Source organism: Castanea sativa, chromosome 6, assembly GCF_040712315.1.
Source record: "Castanea sativa cultivar Marrone di Chiusa Pesio chromosome 6, ASM4071231v1".
NCBI lineage: Eukaryota > Viridiplantae > Streptophyta > Magnoliopsida > Fagales > Fagaceae > Castanea > Castanea sativa.
This window is the reverse complement of record NC_134018.1, coordinates 4564339-4573668: the sequence shown is the minus strand read 5'-3', so window position 1 is coordinate 4573668 and position 9330 is coordinate 4564339. Positions and strand designations below refer to the sequence as shown.

Sequence of the window (9330 nt, the reverse complement as noted above, 5' to 3'; positions counted from 1 at the left end):
CTCCTTGAGTCCCTGCATTCTCGCAAGTTTCTACAAAGTGAGTAACGTGTTGCTTAGGGTTTCCCTTTCCATCAAATTGCAAGAATTTAGGGGGTTGATACCCATTTGGCATTCTCATATTGTCAATGCGCTTCGTATAGGGTTTTGAATATATGAGAGAATATGTAGAAGAACCTCCATATTGTGCTCGTATGGTATTCGTTATCACGTCCTGCAGTTGTTGGATAGATATTGAGGCCATTGAGGTGGATTGTTCTTGTCGGGGAGTGTTTTCAATTTCTTTCCCTTCATCATCCTTCGTAGATGTGAATTTATGACCATGGCTTGATTCACCAAGATCTTGTACTTCGAGTTTGTTCATTAAAGTTGCAATTTAGAGGTCCTTACCTTCAAGTGTTTTTGTGAGAAGGACGACCCTTTGTTCCATTTCAGCAATCTTTTCTTCCATGGTAGAGGTGTTAGTCATCATGACTGACACAACTTCCACAGGTGATGGAGAAGGAAGTGAATTGAAGTGAGCACGTGAATTCTCATCTTTTGGGTTCTTTTTGATGAGAGAGAAATCGTGCGACCAACTTTTTGTGAAGGAAGAAGGGGATTTGCCCCCATACTTGAGGTGTTCCAAGGTGGAGATGTTCTTGTTGATGACCTTGTTTCTTTTAAGAGGGTCTAAGGAGATGATTGTCTGGACTTTGGCTTCCTTGGTTGATTGAGATTGAAGTTGATTGTGAGCTTTAGGTTGGCTACAATTGATTGCTTCAATGCAACTGTTGGTGGTAGTCGTACCAAGTTTAATTGAAGTAGCTATTGTTGAAGCTTGAATGTTCTTGCTAGAGGCCATTGAGGTTGGTAGCAAGGTGATGAAAATTTCTTTCTTTGAAGGAGAATGAGATGAGAGGTAGAGAGGTCCCACCGGGCGTGCCAGAATTTGTAGACGACTAAATTCTTAATTCGAAATAAATCAAACAAGTAAAATAATTTCACAAATGCAAATTTGTATTGATGAATATGTGGTACAATTCTCTTTAATTACAAAAGAGTGATCCTCTGATTCAATCTCCTTGAAAGTTTTGTTGATTGGAATTGTGGTAATGTGATTTTGATTCGAACACCGAATGTACTTCAATTTAGTTGAAGAATAGATCGAAGATTTTTGAAACAAAATTACAATGAATCTCTGGCTATGAGCTTGTTAGAAATTCTTTGTTCTTCGTGTTCTTCGTGTTCTTGGTATGTTCTTCGTCTTTGAAGGTTTGTGGTGGAAGTTCTTCGGTGCTTTAGAGGCTTGATTTCGTAGAGCTTCGTAGATTTATGGTGTGTTGAGGTTCCTAGAGGCTTTTGAGCTTTGATTCCAATGAACTTTGAGATTTAGGAATATGATTTGGATGATTTCTCTTCAATTGTTCTTCGTATTTGAAGGTTTGTGGTGGAAGTTCTTCGGGGCTTTGGAGGCTTGAATCCGTAGAGTTTCACCAATTTGTGGTTTGTTGAGGTTTCTGGAGGCTTTTGAGCTTGATTCCAATGACCTTTGAGATCTAGAAAAGTAGTTTGGATGACTTTGCTTCGAATGTTGTCTGTATTCGAGGTTGAAGTTCTTGAAGTTCCTGGAGGCTTTGGAGTTTGATTCCGACAGAGCTTTTGGATTTCTGAACTCAAGATATCTTCTTCTACATCTGTCCCCTGTCCTCTGTCTATCCTCTAAATGTCTTGGGAAGGCTTCTATTTATAGGAGTTTAGGGGTGGGTGAGCGACACGTGGCGGAGTCTGATTGGTGACACATGTCACAACCTGATTGGTTCGCTTATGTCATCGCTTACACGTGCTGGATTGCTTGTGTCATCGCTTACACGTGTAGGGCTATTTGTGTCATCGCTTGCACATGCAGGGCTGCTTGTGTCATCGCTTATACCTGCTGATGCAGTTTCATGCCTTTATTTCAATGACACTTGGCAAATTTCTATTGGTTTTTGAATAGTGATGGCAAAACCTAGCAGCAGTACGTGACGCTTTGTAATTAGTTGTATTTTGTAAACTTGGTAGTATGATGTGTCAGCTTGTGATAGGTCGGGAATTTTTCCTCTCTACAATGATATAAGAAAAAAATAAATCAAAACCACTCATTTATGTTTTAAAAATTAAGATTTTAAGAATTGTAAAGTATAATTACCTTAGAGACCTCCTATATTGAAGAACACTCACAAAAGTTATTCAAACCCACCCAAATCAACTGCAAATCTAACAACGCTTTATTGGGAAGGTGAGGGATGTGTAAACAATTTTGGGGATTGGGAAGTCTTTTTGTAGCTAGGCTTCACAGTTCACATACACACAAAAAAAGCAAAAACAAAAAAGAGATACAACAAATTGAGCATCATATTCTCAAATTATCTGGGAATGTGGTTCCCATGGTCATACAATTTCTTAGATGGTTTTTTTTTTTTTTTGTGGTAAATTTAAATAAAATACATCAATCAAATTTTACCAATGAAGTATTTGGATTTTGGAAATGACCTTAGGAATATTTCTTGTGAGCTGCTAACCTATGGAACACAAGCAACGAATAATGTTTTTTCTTTATTCCAAAGGACATTTCAAAATCTCCAAACAATTTTTTTCCTGTTTCTATAATTAGCACGAAGAATTACATAAATTGTCTTACAGAAGAACCATCTCTGAACTCTCTCTCACTTGCTCTCTCTCTTCACTGGTAGCCCTCTGGTGTGTTTGAAGTTCCAATTGTTAGAGCTCAACAAGTACAAAGGTTTTTGTTTTTCTGGTTCATGGAAATCCATTATGGGCTTCATTTTTTTTTTCTTTTACTGCCTTGAATATAAAGTTTCATTAATTTATATTTTTTGGAATGCTAAATTCTTACTGATGTGATTTTCTTCCATTCCCTCCTTTTTATTTTTGGCTGGCCTGCATCCATTCGTAGAAACAATGAAGTTACTGAATGATGTTTCATATAATGTACTATTATTTGACTTGTGAAGTGTGACCATCATACAGGACCAATCATGTGATATATCTGAGTGAATTTTGGCTATTTTGACTTCCCAAATTGGATTTGTTATTATTTATGAATATTGCTATTTTATCTGAAGCTGTTTTTACCTTAAAAGGAGAAATTATATTGTATTTAGAAACTATTATTTTAAGAGATTTCTGGAAATAGAATCTGGGCTCTGAATTTGGGAAGGAATATTAACAATAAATTAATAAAAGTACTTCAATTAACTGGGAAAAGAACATGAACAGTTCAATGGAAATCAATATATATATATAAAAGCAGAGACCTCATTGTGTAAGGGTCTAAGCTTTTGCCAAGTGACACATCCTATGAAATTTCTCTACAGTCATCCAACTCTCTCATTAATTGACTAAGTTTACACCATAACTCTCTCTCTTCTTCATGTCTTTTAGTATGCCAAATGTTTTAGTTTTTTTTTTTTTTTTTAATAAAAAGGGATACTAATAACTAATGAGATCGAGATAGATAATCTTCTAGCATTTTTGTTGCCTAAATTACACAAATCCATATCTTTTATTTATTATAACCATTATTATTTATTTTATTCTATGGGAATCCTTATTATTTTATGATGATGAATTTACATATAAACATCTCATAAACAAAGTCTCCCTCCTCTGTTAGTCTTTTTTTTTTTTTTTTGTATGACAAGTTTTTATGTTAGTCATATAAAAAGTTTTAGCCTTTATGATTGTGTAGATGCATTAATCACAACTTGCCTCCAAAATGACGTTTTGGTTTTTGCCTTTTTGTTTTCACATTATGTATATTATCAAAACTCTGCTATAATGGTTAATGTAGGATTTTCTAAACCTTTGACTCCCCAACCTCTCTCACGCTTTGCCTTCGCCTCTCAACTTTGACCATATACCTCCATTCTCTTTCTTTCTCTCTTAAAAAAAACTTTCTTTCTCTTCAAAAAAAAAAAAAAACCTTTAATAGTTAAATTTCCTAAACTACTACCACTCTCAAATTTTTTTTTCCATATTCATAATTTTTTAAAACACCAGGCCAATGGAAGAAATCTATTGCTCTTGTGATCTTTTGTTGTAGCCAGTGGCTATCCATCGCACATTAAGTGGCCTTGACATGTATGAGTTCAAGCTATCTTTTGTTACTTTCATAAATTCATTTCTTCACTTACAATCGATAGGGTTAAGATCATGAGATTCTGTGTTTTGCTATTTTCTTTTATAGGTTGTGTTATTGTGTATATCGATTTCAAAAAGATGCTTGAAATCTAGAACTGAGAAGTCGATAATTGTTTATTTAGTGTAAAAGTTTCATTGTCATTGTCTTTTCAAAATAAACAAAAGCTAAACATGTTGTAAATCATAAATTGGATTATAGGGATCAAGCAGTTATCATCTAGGGTGGAGGGTTTTTATTTTTTTTTTATATTTTTTTTATATACAAAATAAAAATTCTACTCTAGTCAAATCTAAATGTATATGTGTGTGAAGCTCTCTTTTAAAGACTTGAACCCCAATCCTTGCCCTCCCATACCCCATACCCCACAAGCACTTATTCTTGTGGAGTGACCCTCATACCGAGGGTGTGCGGTGGTAGGGTGAAGGGGATTTAGTCAATGACAACTGAATTTGCGGAGGAAAAACAACACGACTATTCAATCCGCATTAGACTCCAAAGTTTCTTTCTCAAGTAAGTTTCTTGATATTTCAATAAAGCAATACAAATTGACTTTTTTCCTACAATGAATTGAGTTTTGGGTTTATGGTTTTTTTTTTTTTTTTTGGAGTTTTGGTTTAATGATGATTGTATAATTCTATATGTTGCGTGTGCTTTCTTTTCTATGAATTCCAATAATGTATCAATTGAGGATTTTAGCATTTGGTTCATTAAGTTTTTTTTTTTTTTTTTAAAATTCTAAATTTCATCTTTATTTCATTATTTTGTTTAGCTTTTGTTTTTTTTTTTTTATAACGAACTTATTACTAACAAAGTTCTATAACAATTATGGTATAATATATGTACAACATTCTCTAAACTTATCTTACATAAAATATTATAATATTATCCGTGCATCGCACGGGCAACTTACTAGTTATGTTTAAAAGCAGAACTTTTAATCTATCAAAAAAAAAAACTAATACTGAGTTTTACTGTCAGAATAATGTTATTTCTCATGCACTAATAATTGTAAATTGTTTAAACACTATAATTGTATTGCTTGTAAATGTTGTTTAGATGATCATTTGAAAGTACTATTACATAAAAAACCCAGCTAACATGGCTAGTTTTTTGAACTATGATACAGCTGCACAGGTCCTCTTTTGGAGAAACATTTTCATGGCCAGCAATGATGCAAAAGGGAAAGGGCCATTTCAGGAAGGCTTAGTAAATCGTACACCACAAGCAAGTATGACCGATGCTCCAAAGAGAAGTTATCGGCTTTGCATAAATGATCCCCTTACTGATTCTGTTTTTAGGGGGACAAGCAACGTTGAACCAAGTCCTTCTTCTACATCTGATTTTTGGGAATCACATCATACTTTAATCTAGGTTGCACCAACACGGCATTTTTGCCAACGTACCGGTGTCCGACACGTGTCGGACACCGGTGCCGGTACGACTCGCCGAACTCCGGTGTCCGAGCGGTGTCGTTTTTTTTTTTTTTTTTTCGCTTCTCCGACACGGCGCCGACACGGCCCCGACGCGGTAGACACGCCAGCAGTGGGAGAAAAAAAAAAAAAAAAAACAGAAACCCACAGCCCAGAAACCCACCGGTGTCCAAGTTCCCTCTGCCCGCTGCCCTCTGTCCCTCGCCGGAGCTACATCAGACCGATCGGCGAGTCGGCGAGCTCCCTTTGTTCCTTCCGATCTCTCTCTCTCTCGGCGTGGACAGATCTGATCTCTTCTTCTTCTCTCTGTTTCGCGATTTTGTTTTTCTTTCATCTACTGACCCTTCACTTGGTGTACTGGCGTGCTATGTTTTTAGTTATAACATCAAAACTTTTTTTTTTTTTTTTAAAATCCCACTCACTGTTATACATATATATATATATATATATATATATGTTTTTTTTTTTTCCTTCTCTACTCAACTTTGTCTTATAAATTATAATGTTTATTATGAATTTAGTGATTTTTATTTTTGTGTGTCTTGCTTATTTCATTTTATGTTTTTAGTTTGATATTAAATGTAGTCTATTTAAACTTTTGGTTTGTACTCTAAACATTTTATGTGTATTATTGTACTATTTTGGATGTTAGTTTACTTATCTGTAATTAGTACATAATTTAAATTCTAGATATAAACGTATTTTATGTCTAAAAATATTTAAAAATATGCCAAATATAAAATTTAATTAATTATTTAATTGCCGTGTCCACGCCGTGTCGTGTCCTTATTTTTCAAAAATTGCCGTATCGCCGTATCCGTGTCCGTGTCGTGTCCGTGTCCGTGTCCGTGTCCGTGTCCGTGTCCGTGTCCGTGCATCATAGACTTTAATGCTAGTAGCCATTGTCTTGGTTATCTACTTAGTACTAGGAACCGTATGCTTCTACCTCCTTGAGCCCCAGATGATGGGACACAAAACAAATGGACTTGTTGATGCACTCACTTCTGCATTGTAACAATGGCCACTGTTGGATATGGAGACATTGTGCCTAATACTGTCCTTAGCAAGATATTCGTCTGTTTTTTTGCCTTCACGGGAATGGCCTTGGTTGTGCTAGGCCTGTCCAAAGCTGCAGACTCTTTTGTGAAGAAGCAGGAAGACATGCTAGTAAATGCTTTACATACGGATCAAAATTCCAGAGTAGCTGATACTAACAAGTATGAAAATTATAAACGAGTGAAATGCAAGTGTTTATTGGTCTTTATCTTTATTTTGATGCTCATGATTGCTGGGACAACTGTCCTAGCTACCGTGGAGAAATTGGACCTTATTGATGCATTTTATTGTGCTTGTGTAACCATCACAACATTGGGATATGGAGATAAGAGCTTCAAAACAAAAGGAGGGCGTATTTTTGCAGTGTTTTGGATATTGGCAAGTACTATTTCTCTGGCTCAGTTTTTAGCCTATATTACTGAGCTATTTGCTCAAAAAGCACAAAGTAAATTGGTCAAACGGGTTCTTAGCCGGAAATTGACACAGTCAGATCTGAAGGAAGCAGATCTTGATAAAAATAAATCTGTAGAGTAAGTTTTTTTCCCCCCTAAGCTCTCATTTATATGCGCAACTTATTATCTCATTGTATGGATTTCTTTTGCTTAGTTTAACTTTCTTGTTTTTCCCTTTTTTTCGTCCATAGTATTGCTGAGTTCATCCTACATAAGCTCAAAGAGATGGAGAAGATTAGTGAAGATGATATTGCACCTATAATGGAGAAGTTTGGAACTTATGATCTTGATAAGTCAAACTCCTTAACCACATCTGATATTCTGCAATCAACTCGAGCAGGGAAGTGACCGTACCCATGTGAAAGTGGCTACCTTCTTCTGCACTTGTGAATTAGATAAAAATTGTGAAGCATTCGAGAGATAGCTACTTAAAAGTGTGTAAGATCAATCATCAATGTCATCATGTTTTTAATATACGGCTGTAACAAGTTCCTCAACATGTTAAGTTATATATAGATTTGATAAACTAGGTCCTTTCAGCACATGTGGATATATATCTCTTCCTTTGGAGAGGATATGGTTGTAAAGTATTTTATGTAAAAAAGATTAAATAGAGACAATGTTATCAATATGCTGTCTGATTTGTGTCATACAAGGGTCATCTGCTTCTCTTTCTCTGCTCTTAAATTCTAAGTCTATGCTACAGATTGTTTTAGGTCTTTTTTTTTTTTTTTTTTTTTTTATGAACTGCAAATCTTATTGTTTTAGGTCTAATTAAACTCATTTCGGATCTAAATATGTATAACATGTGCTTCTTGTTCATGTTTCCAATGAGAACCTATGGAAAAAATTCCAAAAATGTACTCTTCATGTGTCTTTTTGTTGGTTGTGTTTAAATAGTTCAATTTTTTAAGTGGACATCATTTAATAGGTTGTATTTGAAATTAAAGTGTACTCTCATAAATTTTCAAACTACCCTCTATAGTACTTAAGTATATTTTATAATAATTGACTAATTTTTTGGGCATCACAAAATGGAGGTTGTAACACGCGCAAGATATATATCACAGTTTCAAGGTAAGAATTAGATAAGTTACTAAAATTCTATCAATTTACTTTTCTTGGAAGAGCATATTTTACCATAATAGATTCATCATTTGGGTCATCACAAAGTGAAATAAATTAACAAAAAGAGGCAGAGAAGTACTACAAGTTGCTTAAAAGTACAATGAAAAAAACTACAAGCTCACATTAAAAAAAAAAAAAAAAAAATCTATAAGTAGTTTTATCTAATTCTGTAGGCGAAGACTTGTTTACAAGACTGGGCTCGAGCATTGAAAACAAAGCCAGAATCCATGGGCCTATATGTTATAACATAATAGCTTAGTTAAAGCCTGGCCTAGTCCAGCCCATGATTAGGACTTGGTTACTCAAATAAACAAAACAAAAACTTCGGGCATGTTTGGTACTGACGTTTAAACAACAAAAATTGTTGTTTAAATAGCATAATACGTATTTTCACAACATTTTTTCACCTACACGTATTTTCATAACATTTAAACAATGTTACTAGAAATTTTTTACTAAACAGGCTGCATTGCATCAATAGGGATCAAATATTCTCATGGGTCATTGACAGGCTGAGAGCTACTAACTAAGGGTTCTTTTTGTGATAGTTTATTTTCATTGAGTAATTGTAATTGAAAATAAAATAAATAAAAATACATACCTAAAAAATTGGGTTATGCACAGCTATTAAGTGAGGTTAAGATATGTGGTAGAACATTTACAAATTTTGTATTTTATTTTTTTAAGATTCCACATTGTGTAAATTTATAATTGAAAAACATTAACAGAAGGTTTATTTATGTCAAAATTAAAGTTCAAGGGTTGATTATTCAAATAATAAAAATACAATTATACAAGGACTGAATTGACACTCATGCTAAAGTCCAAGAGTGATTTGTAAATGTCCTTAAAAAAAAAATCAGAATCCTCCAAAATTCCTATGGTAGCGTAATTAACAATTTATCATACATAAGTAATATGACACCACAAACATAGGGCACTATAAAGGATACTATTACCACTGAACTATTACTTGAATTCATCTAAGTAAAATATTTAGTGATGAATAATTAAGATTTTAAGAATTGTACAATGACCTCCAAAAACAAATAAGAATTATACAGTAAATTTACCTTAAAAA

At 34.1% G+C, this 9330-nt stretch overlaps 1 pseudogene; it reads left to right on the top strand.

The window, feature by feature from the left end:
• The first annotated feature begins 5315 nt into the window (after positions 1-5315).
• On the top strand, positions 5316-7750 carry LOC142637933 (two-pore potassium channel 1-like; annotated as a pseudogene).
• Positions 7751-9330: the final 1580 nt, after the last annotated feature.